Source organism: Sinocyclocheilus anshuiensis, unplaced genomic scaffold (genome assembly GCF_001515605.1).
Source record: "Sinocyclocheilus anshuiensis isolate Anshui unplaced genomic scaffold, SAMN03320099.WGS_v1.1 scaffold838, whole genome shotgun sequence".
Lineage (NCBI taxonomy): Eukaryota > Metazoa > Chordata > Actinopteri > Cypriniformes > Cyprinidae > Sinocyclocheilus > Sinocyclocheilus anshuiensis.
In genome coordinates, this window is record NW_015539915.1 from 37079 (window position 1) to 55832 (window position 18754).

Below are 18754 nucleotides of genomic sequence, written 5' to 3' on the forward strand. Positions count from 1 at the left end.
ACATTTTAATTTAAAGGGGTCATATGATGTTGCTAAAATGAACATTATTTTTTGTATTTGGTGTAATGAAATGTGTTTATGCAGTTTAAGGTTCAAAAAACAGTTGGATTTGTATTATTAAAACTTTCTGACTTGAGTTCACGTGCATTTTCTCAGTCGGGAAATTATTTTTCACGTGCGGTGCCGGTGGTGATGCTTCTTACGTCCGTTTCGGAGAACCAGAGGACAAATATTTAAATCGATCGCTCAGGCATGGCACCGAAATGAGGCACAGAAATCTGCGTTCGGATTCGGTTCTAGTACATACCAGTTACATAGGTACTGGTGCCATATTGGTACCGGGTTTCGGTACCCAACCCTAGAGCCGGAATGGTGACAAATCAGCCAATCAGAGTGCAGAGTCATTTGACTGGCAGTCTAGTAAACCAATCACCTGGTGAGATGGACTGGCAGAGCACAGCGAGATCAAACTCACTGTCATAAAGTCTGTGTAATGGTCTGATCAAGATACTATGACTACAGAAATACATTAAACTTTGCACTGCAATATAAATAACTGTATTCTGCATCACATGTATTCTGAACAAAATATCTGTCAATGTGAAAAGATGTGTCTGAAACCGTGGAGTCAATGTGACTCCTATGAGCCTTTTGTTTTTTGAATCAAAGACATAAAATGTGACTTAGTAAAGTTTAATTCCGGATTTAATGTTTTTTATGAGCCAGTTCTTTTTAGTGAAAACATGCAGTGCAAAAAATGTAGTTTGACTCCCAAACAAATTACCCCTATGAACCAGTTCTTTTCAGTGATTCAAAAACATACAGCAGGCAAAAAATGTAGTTTGATTCCTGAACAAATGACTCCTTTGAGCAGGTTCTTTTTAGTGATTCAAAAACATACATCAAGAAAAATGTAATTTGATTTCCAAACAAATTACTCCTATGAACTCTTTCTTTTTAGTGATTCAAAAACACAAAGAAGTGAAAAATGTAGTTTGATTCCTGAAAAAATGCTCCTATGAACTGGTTCTATTTAGATATTAAAAAACAAAGCATGAAAAATGTACTTTTAAAAAATATAATTCCCAAATGAATAACTCTTTTGAGTCTGTTCTTTAAAGTGATTAAATAACATACAGTGTGAGCAGTGAAGTTTGATTCCTGAATGAATGATTTTACTGATTCTATTTAATGACATAAATATTTCATAACGTACAGCATGACTAGTGTAGTTTAATTCCAGAATTAATGACTCTTATGAGCCGGTTCGTTTATATGATTCAAAAACATACAGCTTTAAAAATGTAGATGGATTCCCAAACAGACAACACTTATGAGCCGGTTCTTTAAATGTATCAGAGACAGATGTTGTCAAATGAGCGTTTGATGCATTTGTCTGTGTATGTGTTTATGTACCTGGACCACAGACAGTGGATTTGATTCCAGTTTGTTCCAGAGCAGGTACTCTGTTCACGGCACCATTAATGTGCTGCATAAAGACGTCCCAGTCCAGATCAAACAAGCTGAAGGCAAAATTATTAGACACCTGCAGGATCACAGAACAAATACACAATTTTATAGCCACACACAATAATGGAGTGACCTGGTCAGAAGTAATGAGCTCACTGAATCTCATATAAAGCTCATAAATCCAGCACTGAATCTATGATTCAGGAGGAAGGTCTTACTGGATGATAACATGTCACTGACATGTAACATATGTACCACCAATCATGTTAAACTACTGGTGTCCAATTGACCATTAACCAAACCCTACGGAGGATCTGTGCGTTTGGAGTTTTAAAAGCCTGCCACAGGGTAAAAAAAGGTAATTGCAACATTTTAATCACAAAAAAAGTCCCACAAAAGACAGAAATGCGAGATATAAACTCAAGAATTATGACTTTTTTCCAAGCAATTGAATTCAGACGTTCCTTATCTCACAATTCTATTTTTTGTTTCCGCCACAGAATAAAAAACTAAAAATGTAATTACAACTTTTTATCTCACAATGGACCATTTTTTCACAAGACTGTGATGACACATTTAACGATCATCAGCATCGTAAATCCTCTAAATCCTCTTTTTTATATTTATATATTTTTTAAAAATGCATGTACATTTATAACACTATACTCTGTATTATATCACATTTGCATCAAATTTCAAAATAACTAGTTAACGCTAATGCGAGGGTGTTTCGAATGCAGCGTCTATGGGAGGGAAGGACTTTTTTTTTCTTTTTTTTTAAGTCATGAAAACACTATCGTGGAGTTTTTCTTTTGCCATTTCAGCCAATGGGAATGCAAAAAATATATGTGTGGTACTCTCCCATTCACTGCTGTTGAAGTTAACCCAACTATGACTACTTCCGCTGCTGAGAAACCAGGAAATGTGAAAAAGGTCCATTCTTTTTTTTGTTTTCCCTTTGAATTGCGAGTTTATATCTCACAATTTTGACTTTACATCTTGCAATTTGAATGTTGTATCTCTCAATTCGGATTTACATCTCTCGATTCAGATTTTATAGCTTGTAATTCATACTTTCATAGTGCAATTTGGACTTTACATCTTGCAATTCAGATTTTATAGCTTGTAATTCGTAATTTCATTGTGCAATTCGGACATATTTCGCAATTCAGACTTCACATCTCGCAATGTGGATTATACATCTTGAAATTCGGGCATTATATCTTGCAATTCAGACTGTACGTTTCTCAATTCTGAGTTTATATCTTACAATTCTGACTTTACATCTCGCAATTCAAGTTTTACATCTTACAGTTCGGGCATCATATCTTGCAATTCAGATGCTATACCTCGCAATTTAGATGTTATATATAGCAATTCGAACTTTACATTTCTCAATTCTGAGTTTCACAATTCTGACTTTATATCTCGCAATTCAGACGTTATATCTCACAATTCAAACTTTACACTTTTCAATCCAGAGTATTTCACAATTTGAAGTTTATATCTTACAATTTGGAGTATATCTGTCAATTCGGACATTATATCTCGCAATTCAGACTTTACATTTCTCAATTTACACTTTACATCTCGCAATTCTGACTTGATATCTCAATTCAGTCTTAGTATCTCGCAACAGATTTCTTTTTTCTGAATTCTAAGTTTATATCTTGCAATCGTGAGTTTATATCTTGCAAATTCTGACTTTATATCTATATATCTATTACAGTGACGTTATATATATTACATCTATATACATTAGAGTGAAGTCAGTTTTATTCTTTACAGCATAATAAGACATCTATTAAGAACTTTTATAGAGTCAGTTTTGATTTCATGTTAATTTTACGGAACAGACTGAACCTCCTCCCACTGTCTGCATAGCTCCAACTTCATTTTCTTGGCACAACAAGCATGCTTCCACCATGAACACTTCTCAATTTGTCATTTTATTTAAGCAAAGTCCTCTGCTTGTCACTGTCTTCTCTCGCTGCCACAGGGGACTGTCAATGAACTCGAAACCATGGGATGGAAAGAAGCAGCAGACGGTGTGAGCAATCTGACAGCTGATGAAATGCTGATCGCAAAAATAGGGAGAATATGTGGCCGGTGTGGAGCAGACTGAAGTGTAAAAATAAAACTGTAGAGGCTGCATGTGCTGAGAAACCGGCCAGGCTTCACAGCGTATCATTAAGAGTTTCAGACGGCCGCAGTTTCTACAAACACATTTCTCAAATCCTTCAACTTCCCTAAGATATTGATCCGCTGTTTCATAGCATGACTGTTGCTTTCTCTAGTGAAAGTGTGAGCTGACAGAGGGTGAATTTAATGAGAAAGTTTTGTTACACACAGAATACTGCTGGCTGGAGATCATATAAAGGCAATGCTGTGTAAATGTGGTCAAATGGGAGGCGACAGGGTAAAAAACCTGATCTCCAGACATCGTTACACTGGAACATCTGTAGACAGAAGCACTCACAAACACACAGTATGGAATATCACACTACTGTACAGTAATACTTTTTACAATTTCTGCAGTATATTGTGCACAGTATGCGATTTTCTTGACAAATGAATTTGATATTAGCGCAATGAGCCCCATATCACTTACATTAAATCTCCTTTTTTTGACTTCTTATTTGATTGGACTGAACAACGTTACATACTGTTTCAGACACTTAAATTCTATGCAGTATATACACTAAATATAGAATTAAAGCTGTACATGAAAGATTATTGAAGTATGATTGACAAAAAAAATACTATTTCATACTCTCTACTTCAGCATTTCATGTTTAATTAAATCTGTTTCTTTGCAGTATCTTTATAATTATTTGTGACATTTATTAGCAATTTCTGAGTAAAAATTGTTTCACCATCAGTTTAATATTTTTTTTAGTGTAGAAGGTTTATTATTGTTAACTAAAACCATAAAAAACCATATTCATTACTTGAAATGAAATTAACTAACTGAAATAAAATTAATTAATTTAAAAATACTTAAAATAATTTTAATTTTCATTTAATTTGATTTGAAGTACTAAAGTAAAACGAAATAAACTAAAACTCAAACATAAATAAAAACTATATAGAGATATTAAAAATAAACCAAAAAATATATAGAAATGACAACACACAACAAAATGACTAAAACTTTAAAATTAAAATGAAACTAAAATAATAGTAAAAGTATATATAATGATACTAATTCCAAAAAGTAGAAAATAACAGAATATAAATTATACTAAATAAACGCTGGTATAGGCTCAAAGTCTAAACTGAGAAACAACATGAAGAGATTTAAAAGGAGACATATACAGAGTTCTGACATGAAATTATCACATGGCACAGCTGATTGGTTCTCTCCAGTATCGGTAGCCAATGAGCTCGCTGCTCAACATTCATATATATGATTAGTGCTTGCAGTAGCAGTTGCAGCTTGCTTCAGAAACCCTCCACCTTCCCCAGCTCCACCTATATAGATCTGCTACGATGTGATTCATGTATGCTATATGGGGGTTATTTCATATATGTTATATTTGCAGCAGCAAAATTTCTTACATGCTTACAGCAGCATGCTGTGGATGTTGGCAGTAGCAAGTCTCGGTACTTGCTCTGCAGCAGCAGCAGCAGCAGCGTAGCAGATCTATTCCGCCAATACCAAATACATTAACATTGTCATGTACATTACCATGCAAATCCCTCCGAGAGTTGTCATGACAGAAATAATGTTAAAAGGATCATATGATGCTATTTCAAGTATTCCTTTGTTACAAGCTGTTCATGCATATAAAAGATCTGTAAAGTTGCAAAGACTGAAGTCTCAAACCCAAAGAGATATTCTTTAAGTTAAGACTCATTTAAACACGCTCACACAAATCTATGTCCCTGTGTTTATGCAAAGAAAGAAGGTGTAACTTTTATTCTCGCTGTGGTATTGTTGCCGCTGCCATGTCATGGAGACGCTGTGTGTTTCCAAATATGATTAGGGGCATAACATTTCCGTTTTCGAGGTATTCAGCCAATCACAGCACACTGGATAGCTGGCCAATCAAAGCACGCCGCGCTTTGGAGTACCTAAAACTCAAAATCTTCAGACTTACACAAATGCATCAGGATTTTTCTGTCATTAGGTCATTTCAGAATGATCCCATTTATGAGATGAGTGCACACGAACACCAACATTAATGCCTTAGTTGAGAATTTCCTATAAGCTGATATTGAAAAATAATCAAATAAAAGATCACTAAAAATAAAATTAGAACTGTAGTACAAAAGATGGACATACATTTTCAGTGTTAAATTAAAATGTTTCAGAGTTGGTATTGTTAACTAAAATCTAAAATCTTTAATTATGTTTTTGACAACTGAAAAAAGCTGATAAAAATATAAATATTAGATGAAAACCTTAAACTAAAAGAATACATCTTGCCTTTGCAACTAAATGGAATTAAATAAGTCTAAGTTAAAGTACTACAATTACTCAAATTTAAAATTACATAAATTAAAGCTGAATAGAAATATTGAAAAAAACTAAACGACAAAAGCACATAACAGAATTACTAAAACTAAAATTAAAATGAAAACAAAATATAAAAGCTAATTCAAAATAGTAATAAATATTATAAATATATATAAATAATACTAAAATAAGACTGAAATGTTTGTAAAATGTTTCTAAAAATGAATGTTGTTAGATAATAGAAAAGTTAATTTAAATGTAAAAACGGGCAGAAATTAGCATGCACAATTATCCAATATCGACCAATTCTAATTTAAAAATCATTAATATCAGCTGATGACCAGTATGGTACATTATGAATCACTAACAAGAATCATACTTTGAGATATTTTGAGGAAACATCAGTTACGCACCTAATGCGCACATGAAATGCACATCAAATCAACTTGTAAGTGGAAACTACCCAGAAGCAGTGTGTGATCATGCATATCTGAACTAAAATATAAGTTGTGGAACTCAAACCAAAGACAGAAAATATATCACATAAACAAAAATAGCAAAAAATAGGGAAAGAATAGCAACTTTTATGTCTCAGTTAAATTATTTTACTGTCAGATTTGTAAACACAGTTATTCCCACTTACATCATTGCAGAATATGGGGTTGTGTTCGTAGCCTCCCACAGAGAGAGCATCACCCTGCAGACGGAGGTAGACTGATGCATCATGGTCCCTCACGTTGGGCATATTCTAGTGAAAAAATACATTTTATAATTTAAAAACAAGTTCATATCATATTTCGAAAGAAAACTAGCTCATTATGTTCATGTATGACAAGGCTTTTTGTAGAAGCCATATGGTGCTTTACTAAACAACAACATGACTCCATCTCACCACATGCTGATACGAGCAGTGTGTTCAGTCACACACTACCATTCCAACGCTCGGAGGAATTCAGGTTTTTTCATGTTTTTGAAAGAAGACTCTTCTTTTCACCAAGGTTGCATTTATTTGATCAAAAATGCAGTAAAAACATTAATATTATGAAATATTATTACAATTTAAATGAATTTTCTATGTGAATATATTTTAAACTGTAATTTATTCCTGTGATGCCAAGCTGAATTTTCAGCATCATTACTCCAGTCTTCAGTGTCACATGATCCTTCAGAAATCATTCTGATATGCTGATTTGCTGCTAAATAAACACGCCTTATTATTATCAATGCTAAAAACACATTTATTTCTCGGTTTCACAGTCCCTTCAGAAGCAAAAAGGTCAATCAGCTTCACTAGCACGTCACGTGGATGACAAACATTTCATCTCTTCATTCTTAGTGATGACTAGCTGGCCTCTCTGTGAGGAGTAACATGGCTCATCAACCATGCATCAAACTACAAGCTCACACATACACACAGACACACACACACACACACACACACACACACTCGCATAATCCACAGAGAGGCTGTGAGTTAAATGCTTATGCCACGGCCGCTGTTGTGTTTTGCCACTGCAGTGTAACATGAATAGAGCAAGATGCCCCCATAGGGCTCAAAAACAGACCAAGAGCCAAAAGAAAGAAAGTGAAGGAGGGACAGACACAACACAGTGGGGAGAATCCACTAAGATTGAAGTGCATTGACTAATGATGACCAATTCACTAAAGGAATTACAGACATTAGGTAACGGCGCGAATGCAGTGACAAAATCAGTGCTGAACGAAATTTTTGTCGATTTTGAGTGATAAGTTAAGGAACATAATGCAGAAAAATACAATCCAGCAGTGTACAGCTTCACTGTGATTCAGGCACCTGAGATGACCAATTAAAACAGCATTTGAACTTCATTTAATAAATATCAGTTGCCATGATGTCTAGAAAAATATATCTTAAATAGTTTAGTTATTAATTGCTCTGCCATTTTTATTGGCCCCACTACAAACAGGATCAATTTTAGTAACATATTTTAGTTTTTAATATTATTCAATATTTTTTGGAACATGGGATACTTTTTCAGGATTCTTTGATGAATAGACAATTAAAAAGAACGGCATTTATTCAAAATAGAAATATTTTGAAACAATATACACTACTGTTCAAAGGTTTGGGATCAGTACTTTTTTTCTTTCCTTTTTTGAAAGAAATTCTTTTTTTTTCAGCAAGGATGCGTTAAATTGATAAAAAGTGATAGTAAAGTCTTTCTATTTTGAATAAATGCTGTTCTTTTTAACTTTTTATTCCAACATTGATAATAAATCAGCATATTAAAATGATTTCTGATGAATCATGGGACACTGAAGACTGGAGTAATGGCTGATGAAAATTCGGCTTAGCTTCACAGAAATAAATGATATTTTAAAGCATATTAAATAGAAAACCGTTATTTTAAACTGCAATAATATTTCACAATATTACTGTTATTTCTGTATTTTTGATCAAATAAATGCAGCCTTAATGAGCGCAAGATCCCAAACTTTTGAACAGCAGTATACGTTTAAAATTTCTTCATAATATATAATGATACTTTAATATTGCATGTAAAAACATAAATGTAACTCCATGGCTGCTGAAAAACAGTAATCTAGTGTGAAACATTACTGATCTATTTATGATTTTCACACCACTCTAAACTGATGCTTGTCTGTCACATGTCATTTTCTTTGGTTTCCTTGGTAGCACATTTTAGTACAATTCCTTGGTTTCCTTGGTAACATTTTTAAATTAGCACAAGTCTTCTATAGACACTGTAAAGACACAAAAACTTATGCAAGATATAAAATGCAGTATCAATGCAGCACTAGTCGGATGGTGCAAGTGGCTAAATTTGGAATAACTTGAATAAAAATGCTTAATGACTAAATGTAAAAACCTTTTCCATTAAATTAAAACATAGGACGCATATTTGCACTAAATATAATGCTAATAACTTCATTTAAATATGGAGCAGTGCTATTGCAGCATATGGTTAAACTGGACTGCAGGTGCTTTTGAACCAAAATATCGCATACTAAAATGATGGAACTGTTCTGTAATTTTTTTTCTTGTATAATCATTCATATCAATCAATAATGGATGCTGGACTCTGTTTCCCTGCATGCACCATGGTATGAATAAATCATGCAAATTAGCACCTCACTGTTTTGTAATATGTGCATTTCTCTCCTTGATGTGAATCTGGGTGTCTGCTGTGTTCTGTGCATTGAATTCTAAAGATCTATGCTGTGCTGAACTGGACAGTGAGACTCATTTGAAAGCTCACCTGAATTCCCTCGATTCTTTCTGTGACGACATAAGCGTGGTGCATGGCAATCAAAGGAACATTGACGCCTGCCATTTCCCCCAACTTAGTGGCCCAGACACCTGAAAAAACACACACAGGATTTTGCTGTATAATATTTGATGAGATTTGATAAAGAAATCCATTTGAAAAAATACTTTAAATATTTCAACATTTACGTAAAATAATCAATAAGTAAACACTAATTTAAATAAAAATATATTAAAGTAATAAGAAGATTACCCACTACCTGGCTATACTTTTACAGAATGTATAAATGACGTTTGATATAATTCCTATTAATATTTATGAATGTTTTAAAGGGTAATATAGTGTAAAATACTTAATCATCTATTCTATTTAAAATTTTAATTTGGCAATTTAGATGAATAATTGAGTAACTGATAACAGGCAAAGCAGAATCCCAGTAAATGAGATTCATCTGAAAGGTAAATTCATTATATGATTTATTTGATTATACAGGTATATGCATATTTACATATTTAATTTCCCATATTTTAATTGAAAATATGTGAATAGCAGCACTATGAATGCAAAGCCAATGATTTCACTAAATTAGCCTATAGGTTTTAATAAAAGCAAAGAGTGGTCTGAAATGTACATCTAATTCAAAGAAATATTAAATAATAACCCCATTAATTACAATAAATATTACATTTAAAAATAACACCACTAGTAACAACATGCCACTTGGGACATTTCACAGAACACTATTTTCAAAAGATCAATTAACCTCAAAACTCTTTCAACTGAGTAAATCTCACAAATGTTGATATTCAGATGAAATTACAAAATTAAAAATAGTATAACCATTCAAAAGTGTTTAGATGTGTTTTTTTTTCCCATGTTCAAGAGTGTTGTTACATTTTAAGGTAATTTAGACAAATATAATTAAAAAATCAGCTTTCAGAATGGATCATTTAATTAAATAAGAAGTGACTGATATTTTGAAAAACTTTAACAACAGCTTGTGTTAAATGGCATTTCGCAATCACAGACTGCCCTCTGCTGGTGAAGTCTGCATAATTCTGACCTGCACAATTCACCACACATGGTGTTTGGATGGTCCCATGAGCAGTTTCCACCGCTTTCACTCTCTTAACACCCAAATCATCAACCTTAACCTGGATACCCGTCACTGGACAATTCTCAATCACCTGTAATCAATGATAAACATATCAATATGGTTCATACATTCAGTCATAACTTAAACCAGACCACTGGCTTACAATACAGTAATTCACCCTGTGCTCCATTAGCTTATATATAGAATAATTCAAGCATCACTTAAAAAAGTAAAGGGTACGGAGACGTACAGTGGCACCGCGTGCAGTGGCTGCTCTGGAGAGGGTGGTGCAGGTGCCTGCTGGGTCCATGGTGCCGTCTTTAGGCACATACAGCGTGCCATAAAGATCTTTCACATTCATCAGAGGATACAGGTCCTTGGTCTCAGCAGGTGATAGGACGTATGACTCAATGCCGTATGCTTTACCCAGCTGAAATGTAAAATCTATGAGTATTTTACTTATCAGGTTATCTTTAATCACTCACATTTCATTCAATATGTTTACTAAATTATAGATTTTCTAGGCAAGGCTAGAAAAACAGTCAATTCATTTATTAAAACCATTTGTTTTTGCAATTTTACTGCACAGTCCCATCTTGGCAAGATGTGTGGTTTAGGATTTGTGCCATACCGACATGAGGCGCTTGTATTCGTCCAGTCGCTGCTTGTTGGAAGCAATGAACAGGCCTCCATTTTGGATCCAGCCCGTCTCGAGGCCAGTCTCCTCCTCCAACTCTGAGCTGATCACATTGCGAGTGTGATCCAACAGCTCCACCTCGGTATCACTAGGTCTTAACTGCCACAAAAGTCCTGTGAAAAGGTAAAAAGATTGTATTATACAAACAGAAACAAAATTTAAAAGATGAGCTGGAGCCCATTATTTGACAGACTGCTACGCCCAAGGATTTGGCTTTAACTGTTACAAAATCAACTCTGTAAGCCTATTCATGGAGTAAACTCTTGAACTACACTCACTGTACAAGTGAGGAATTAAATCTGCTTTGCAACATTAACTACATTTTCTACATTGTGCACATGCAACCTAGGTTCTTTTTTTACACATTATGCAATACCTGCCGTGTGCCAGGTGGTGCCTGCAGTCAATCTGTCCCTCTCCAGCAGAACTACATTGGTCATGCCTAGTTTACACAGGTGGTAGAGGGTCTGGCAACCCAGGCTTCCTCCTCCAATCACCACAACATCTGCAGACTTCAGCAGCGGTTTGGTGGGCCCACTGAGGCCATCCTCTTGTTTGAGAGTCTTCTCATAGGGGACGCTCTTCTCTGTGGTATGCGTAGACTGGGAGCTATAGCAGTGGGTGGTGGCAAGGCAGAGGGGCGAGAGGAGCTGTCGGCATGCCATCACCCTCCGTGCTGCTGTTCCCAAGAAGGCCATGGCCCCTGCAATGATACAAGACCATAAACACATACTTTTATTACAAAATGTTAATGGACTGTAAAGGAGTCCCTCAGAGTTCAGTACTGGGCCCATTGTTTGTTAATTAATTAAAGGGGTCATATGATGCAATTTCAAATTTTTCTTTCTCTTTGGAATGTTACAAGCTGTTCGTGCATAGATAAGATCCCTAAAGTTGCAAAGACTAAAGTCTTAAACCCAAAGAGATATTCTTTATAAATTTAAGACTTGTCCACGCCCACCTAAAATGCCTCGTTTAAACACGTCCCCACATGTCTACGTCACTGTGTGGGAAGATTTGCATAACACCGCCCAAATGGAAAAGTGCTAACTTACCTATCAGATTTTGCTTCCAGCATGATATTAATAAGGTGTGAGGCTTTATTAACATGTACACCTACCCCAACCCTAAACCTACCCTTACAGTAGGATAAATACAGTGGTGGTAGCATAATCTGACAGGTAGCATTATTTGTCAGAACACCAGCCGTTCCTCACTCAAGCCTGCCGTGTGTGACGCTGTGTGTTTCGTTGTGAATTAAAGGATTTGCCACTGACGATTCAAACGTGAGTTTTGAGCAGTGTTTAGTAGCGCTTGTTGTTTGTCTATTCTCCGATCACAAATGCAGACATGGTTTTATGTTTACTAAAAAGACAGTATAAGTCATTATAATCAGTAATTATGTCCTCATTGGATGCAACAAATGCCTCGTTTATAATGGGTTTTATTGGTTTTGTCTCGTTTATTAATTTATTTATCCTATAGCCTATCAGTATCTGATAGAGAATAAACATCTGCCCATTTACAAAAAAAGTTTTCCCTATCAAATAGTACATACGTATTATAATAAATAGTTGCAATTTTACTTGTCTATTCAAAATAAAAATGTATTAATTCATTCATTCATTCATCTAATGCTAAAAGTATCATTTCTTTTTATCTTTATTCTATTCTTAACACTTAGTTGATCATCATTTTACAAGTATTCAGATACCATGTGAGTCAGCTTACATTACTCTAAATCTTAGTGCAGCTTTGTCACGTGAAATGTTTTACAGAAAATTCAGAAATGTTTTAAATACAGAAAATTCAACCTTGCTCCCGGCATTGTTCAACAAACCAATCACCTAGAAATAATGGCCAACTTGTCTTTGCAGAACATGATGCAAAATCTATGCTGAAGCATTTTTGCGATTCTCAACGTATGCAATGCAAACACGATGAAATTGTAAACCACTTGACAACTAAATAAAGAATAATAATGTGCAAAACAGTCGACATTTCAAACACAATTCACGCGTTTTGTAAAACAGATGGCATGCAATAAAAAAAACAAAAACAAACGTGACCATAAAGCAGTCAGCGTGTGAAGTAACGTTAGGTCGGTCAGTAGTTCAGTAACGTTAGTAACTGCGCGTTAATAAAACTTACTGAAAGAGCGCAAATCCTCTGTTTGTTAACTGCTTCTTTAAGACTGTGAGACTGCTGTTAGATATGTTCATAAACAGAGCAACTGGTGCTCAAATATGGCTGTTTGCTGACTGACAGAGTGTGGCGAGCTGAACTGCAGACGCGTGAACGAATGAGCCAAACAGACGTCTGTCTGACGACAAACTAAAGGTTTCATACTTCAATCTGGATTAGAGGATTTTCGAGGGGACTCCTCTGTATTCAGGTTTCGGCAGTTCACAATTGTGTCTATTTGTAAACTTGTTTGAGGGAAATCGAGGGGAAAGTTGACGTTCTTATTTGCATATATTGATGGAATTAATATCGATGAGTGTCAGACAGGTAGAGCACGCGACCTTTTGTAATAACTGCTTGACCGTCAGTTTATGAAAGTTTAATAGACTTTAAAATCCTACGAACTTTTATGAGCTGACAACATTTTGACGTTACCTCAGACACTAAAAGTATTTCGGGCGAATGTGCACGAATATTTAAGTTCTGGCATTAATTTGTACAATTTGGATTTTCAAATTCGGATTTAAAATTACAAGTGTGAAACGTTTAAATTGGGTTAAAAGTGGCCTTACTTTACGTTTTCAATCAGTTACCTTGACGTTTCAAAACATCAGAAAATAAGGAGTCTGTCATTCCAAAAATGCTGTCTAGGCAACTGGTTCTGAGGCAGCCTGAGGGTTTTTCAGAGTTCCAGAACAATGCATGCATTGCTTACCTGTCAGATGAATAAGTCCACTGACTGAAAAACAACGAACACAAGAAATGGTTTTGCTGTTGCAGACGTTATGTGCTGTTTAGTGCACACTGCAGCTTAAACGTCTTATTGCCTGCAGCTCAGATCCATTGGTTTGCAAGCGGCCAAATAGACATGTTAACCCTAGTGTAAACTCTCCACCCACCAACTGTAGATTTGTAGTAGGTTCAGTCTGACTGCAAAAACAATGATAAGAAATGTTATTTACTGCGTTATGTATGTATGTATATATACAGTATAAGCATTTTTTATACACTAGAAAGATGCTAGCTTTATTCTGATTTATACTACATATATTTGGCATGTAAAGACTCGGCTGTTAGCTTTCCCTCAGAGCAGATCACAATTAGAGCAGAAAGGTTGATCTCAGACATCTGCTCTACTGTTAGGATTCTGAATTATAGGAGGCTTCATTGCTCCTAGAAAATATTGAGAATATAATTGAGCATTACAAGAGGAATATAATAGGATATAGCTCTTAAAATTATGTGGTGAAAGATCTAGACTTCGAACACACATTATAAAACACAAACATGAATATAAAATTGGTGTCAGTATGCATGCAAATAAGCTTGCAAATTTGATTATTAATTTAAAACAAAAATACATTTTAGGAATGAGTTATGCTCATTCATATATAAAGGGTTTTTGAGTGTTTTAATGTAATGTCTTACAATTTCACAAAGTCACTGACAGAATAACAACAGTGTTTTCTAGATACCATGAACTGTGACCATTATTGGCTGACCTATTTCTATATACAAGCCCAAAAAACATCCTGGAGAGTTTGGAAACTCTGTTTCAGACACCTTGCCTATCTGAGACAACCAATCAGAGGAGGTTTAGTGAGCCCCCACTAATTTATGATTAGTTATATCATAAAAGAGTTACTCAGTATTACTGTAATGTGTGCCTCAGGACTCTGTATCATTAACAAGAGCTTCTATATCCTGCAATTGTTGTTTTATTTTTTTAAGTAATTTATTTACCTTTATATGTGTATTGATTGTTTCCTGTCTGGTAGTTAATGTCTGAAGAAACTGCCGTGGTGCTTGTCGATGTACAATTTATGTGGAACTGAAAACCCTTTTAAATAATGTCAGGAAGGTCACTCGGATTGAGAACAACTATTTCAAACTACTTCAAACATTTGTGAACTTTGCGTACAAGCTACTGTATGTACTGTAAATTCACCCTCCAGTGTTATTTTAGTATCATTGATATACTATTATAATTTTATGTTTTCCATTCAATTTTAGTTAAAGTTTTAGTAATTTTCTTTGGTTATTTTGTCATTTATATTATTATTTTTTAAACAACTCTATTTTTTTTTATTAAGTTTTAGTTTTTAGTTTGAGATTATTTAGTTTTAGATATTTTAGTACTTCCAACTTAAACTAAACGAAATGACAAATGTTGCCTTTAGCAACTATTTGAAATAAGTTTATGTATTTATTTTATTTTTATATTTTATTTCAGTTAATGTTTAGTTTTTAATGTAGCCTATTTCTAACAAATCTTTTTGTGAATAAAAATAATTGGTAACACTTTATTTTAAGGTGTTCTTGTTACACGTTACATGTACTTACTATTATAATAACAATACATTATGCATAATTGCATGCAAGTAACCCTAAGCCAAACCCTAATCCTAACTCTAAATCAAGTCGTCAAGTTTATTTGTACAGCGCTTTTCACGATACAAATCATTGCAAAGCAACTTTACAGCAAATTAAGTTTCTACAATATTTAGTGGTAGCTTATCAGTGGTGACTGTCAGTTAATGTACATATGGCAGAAATGTACGGAAAAATCAATTTAATACATAATAAAACAGACGATGAACACTATTAACAGCAATTATTATATGATGCAATCAAACTTATAGCAAAATGTGGTAGTTCTGTAATAAATGTATAATTACATTGTAACAAGGACACCTTAAAATAAAGTGCAACCAAATAATTTGAAAAAAGTCCTAGTTAATTACTTGCTCAAAATATGGGCACTCTAGAAAACCAAACCTTTTTGTACTTGTACATTTGTACTCTAACCAATAGATGGCGATAGAACTGCAGCAGAGCTAGCAGCTGGACACGAAGAAGTCTTTATTGTCCCTCCTGGAAGTTAAAGGGATAGTTCACCCAAAAATGAAAAATTGATGTTTATCTGCTTACCCCCAGGGCATCCAAGATGTAAATAATACTAATAATATAATATTAATACTATATGTATTTATACTATATCCATGTTTTATCCTAATGTTAAAACATTTCTACCCCTCAGTATGAGCAATATAATATAATATAATATAATAAAAATCCATATTTTATCCCCGAGTATATGCAATATAAATAATATACATACAATACAATAAAAGAAAAGTAAATAAAATAAATTCTACTATAATATATATGTGTGTGTATCTATAAAATATTTTATCCAATTTTATCCTAAGTGTAAGCAATAATATAATATAATTACCAGGCAATGAGTGCTATGATAATACTAATAATATCTAATAATATAATATTTATATTATATGTATTTACACTATATCCATATTTTAACCTAATGTTAAAAAATTCCTACCACTTAGTATGAGCAATATAATATAATATAATAATACAATATAACTGGGAACTATATATACAGTGGGTACGGAAAGTATTCAGACCCCCTTAAATTTTTCACTCTTTGTTATATTGCAGCTGGAGAGGATCTGCAAGGAGGAATGGCAGAGGATCCCCAAATCCAGGTGTGAAAAACTTGTTGCATCTTTCCCAAAAAGACTCATGGCTGTATTAGATCAAAAGGGTGCTTCTACTAAATACTGAGCAAAGGGTCTGAATACTTAGGACCATGTGATATTTCAGTTTTTCTTTTTTAATAAATCTGCAAAAATGTCAACGATTCTGTGTTTTTCTGTCAATATGGGGTGCTGTGTGTACATTAATGAGGAAAAAAAATTAACTTAAATGATTTTAGCAAATGGCTGCAATATAACAAAGAGTGAAAAATTTAAGGGGGTCTGAATACTTTCCGTACCCACTGTATATATTCCTGTGTCTGTCTATAAATTCCCATTTTATCCCAATTTTAAAAAGTACTAGAGATGCTTGCATTACAACCTTTCAAAGGAAAGAGGTCACCGCTTATCTATTTAATGTCTCTTCTGGATCCAGAATCAGATGGCGAATCGCTTTAGGGCTCGTGCTGCTCGACTTTACCCCAATAAATGAATAAAATATCAATTACTTTCAGCAGAAGCCTGAAGAGGTACTTCATGTACTGAGGGTAAACGTGTGTACTGGGCCAGCTGGCAGAGGGCCCTTGGCTTTGTCAGACCTGGAAGGAGAGCAAAGCAGCAAACACTGGCTAAAGTAGCAACTCATTTAGCTGGAATGCGTAGCGGGGAAGGCAGGGCAGGGTGTTTAAAGGGTTAGCCGTCAGCGGGGCAGCAGCAGCACGCCGGATCGCTGGAAAGATTGAATAACGCTGCTCTGATCTGTCTCTGTGGGGATGAGGAGCTTCAGGCGGGACGTGCCAAGCAAAATGAGTAAGAGTCAGAGATGGAGAGGAAATGGACAGGGGAAAATGGATGGCATCACGCCAATCCACAGCGCACACACAACCACTCGCGCTGAGGAATCAAAGCTAATGCCATCTCAAGCTCTGGCTTTCCTTCTTGGCTTGAGTCTTGACTCTCTTATTTGAAAAATCAAATGACTATTACATAGTTAAGAAACTACGTAGACAGTTTTGTTTTTTTGTTTTAAACCAAAGCACACATTTGTGGTAAGCTATTTTCAGTCAGTCCTACTTTGCAAAAATATGAAGTACTCATATAATATAATCCAGGAGAAAATGACAGTATGCATATGTCTTTATGGTGAGAACGCATACTTTCTCAACCAAAATGAGCAACATCACTCTTCAAACACCACAAATCATTTTAACATTTAAAGAAACAGTTCACCCAAAAATGAAAATTTGCTGAAAATGTATTCACCCTCAGGCCATCCAAGATGTAGATGAGTTTGTTTCTTCATCAGAATAGATTTGGAGAAATGTAGCATTACATCACTTGCTCACCAATGGATCCTCTCCAGTGAATGGGTGCCGTCAGAATGAGAGTGCAAACAGCTGATAAAAACATCACAATAATCCACACCACTCCAGTCCATCAGTTAATGTCTTGTGAATTGAAAAGAAGCATTTTTGTAAGTAAAAAACCCATCATTAAGACATTTTAACTTTTAAACCGTTGCTTGACTCGCTTCTGGCAAAAATATAGTCCATAATCTAAATAACGATTCCTTCTATGAAAAAAATCCATCCCATTGTCCTCACATCAAAATCTACCGCCATATTTGTTTAGAACTGTTTTTGCTTGTAAACAGTGCTTGATCTGTGCAGTTCTCTCCTGATTCGGACAAGACGACTTTTTCACTGGAGAAAGCAAGATAATGAATAGAGGACTTGTATTTTAGTCAGAAGCAACAGTTTGAAGTTAAAACGTCTTGATGGATTTGTTACAAACACGTAACTTTTCACTTCACAAGACATTAACTGATGGACTGGAGTCATGTGGTTTACTTGTGGATTATTGTGATGTTTTTATCAGCTGTTTGGACTCTCATTCTGACGGCACCCATTCACTGCAGAGGATCTTTTGGCGAGCAAGTGATGTAATGCTACATTTCTCCAAATCTGATGAAGAAACAAACTCATCTACATCTTTGATGGCCTGAGGGTGACTATATTTTCATTTTTGGGTGAACTATTAATGTAAAATTTGTTTAGGCCTGAATACTGTCTT

At 34.7% G+C, this 18754-nt stretch overlaps 1 pseudogene; it reads right to left on the bottom strand.

Annotated features, from left to right (window-relative positions):
• The window catches only part of LOC107686477 (sarcosine dehydrogenase, mitochondrial-like), a 38951-nt pseudogene extending 25703 nt beyond the window's left edge, over positions 1-13248 (bottom strand).
• Between the last annotated feature and the right edge of the window lie 5506 nt (positions 13249-18754).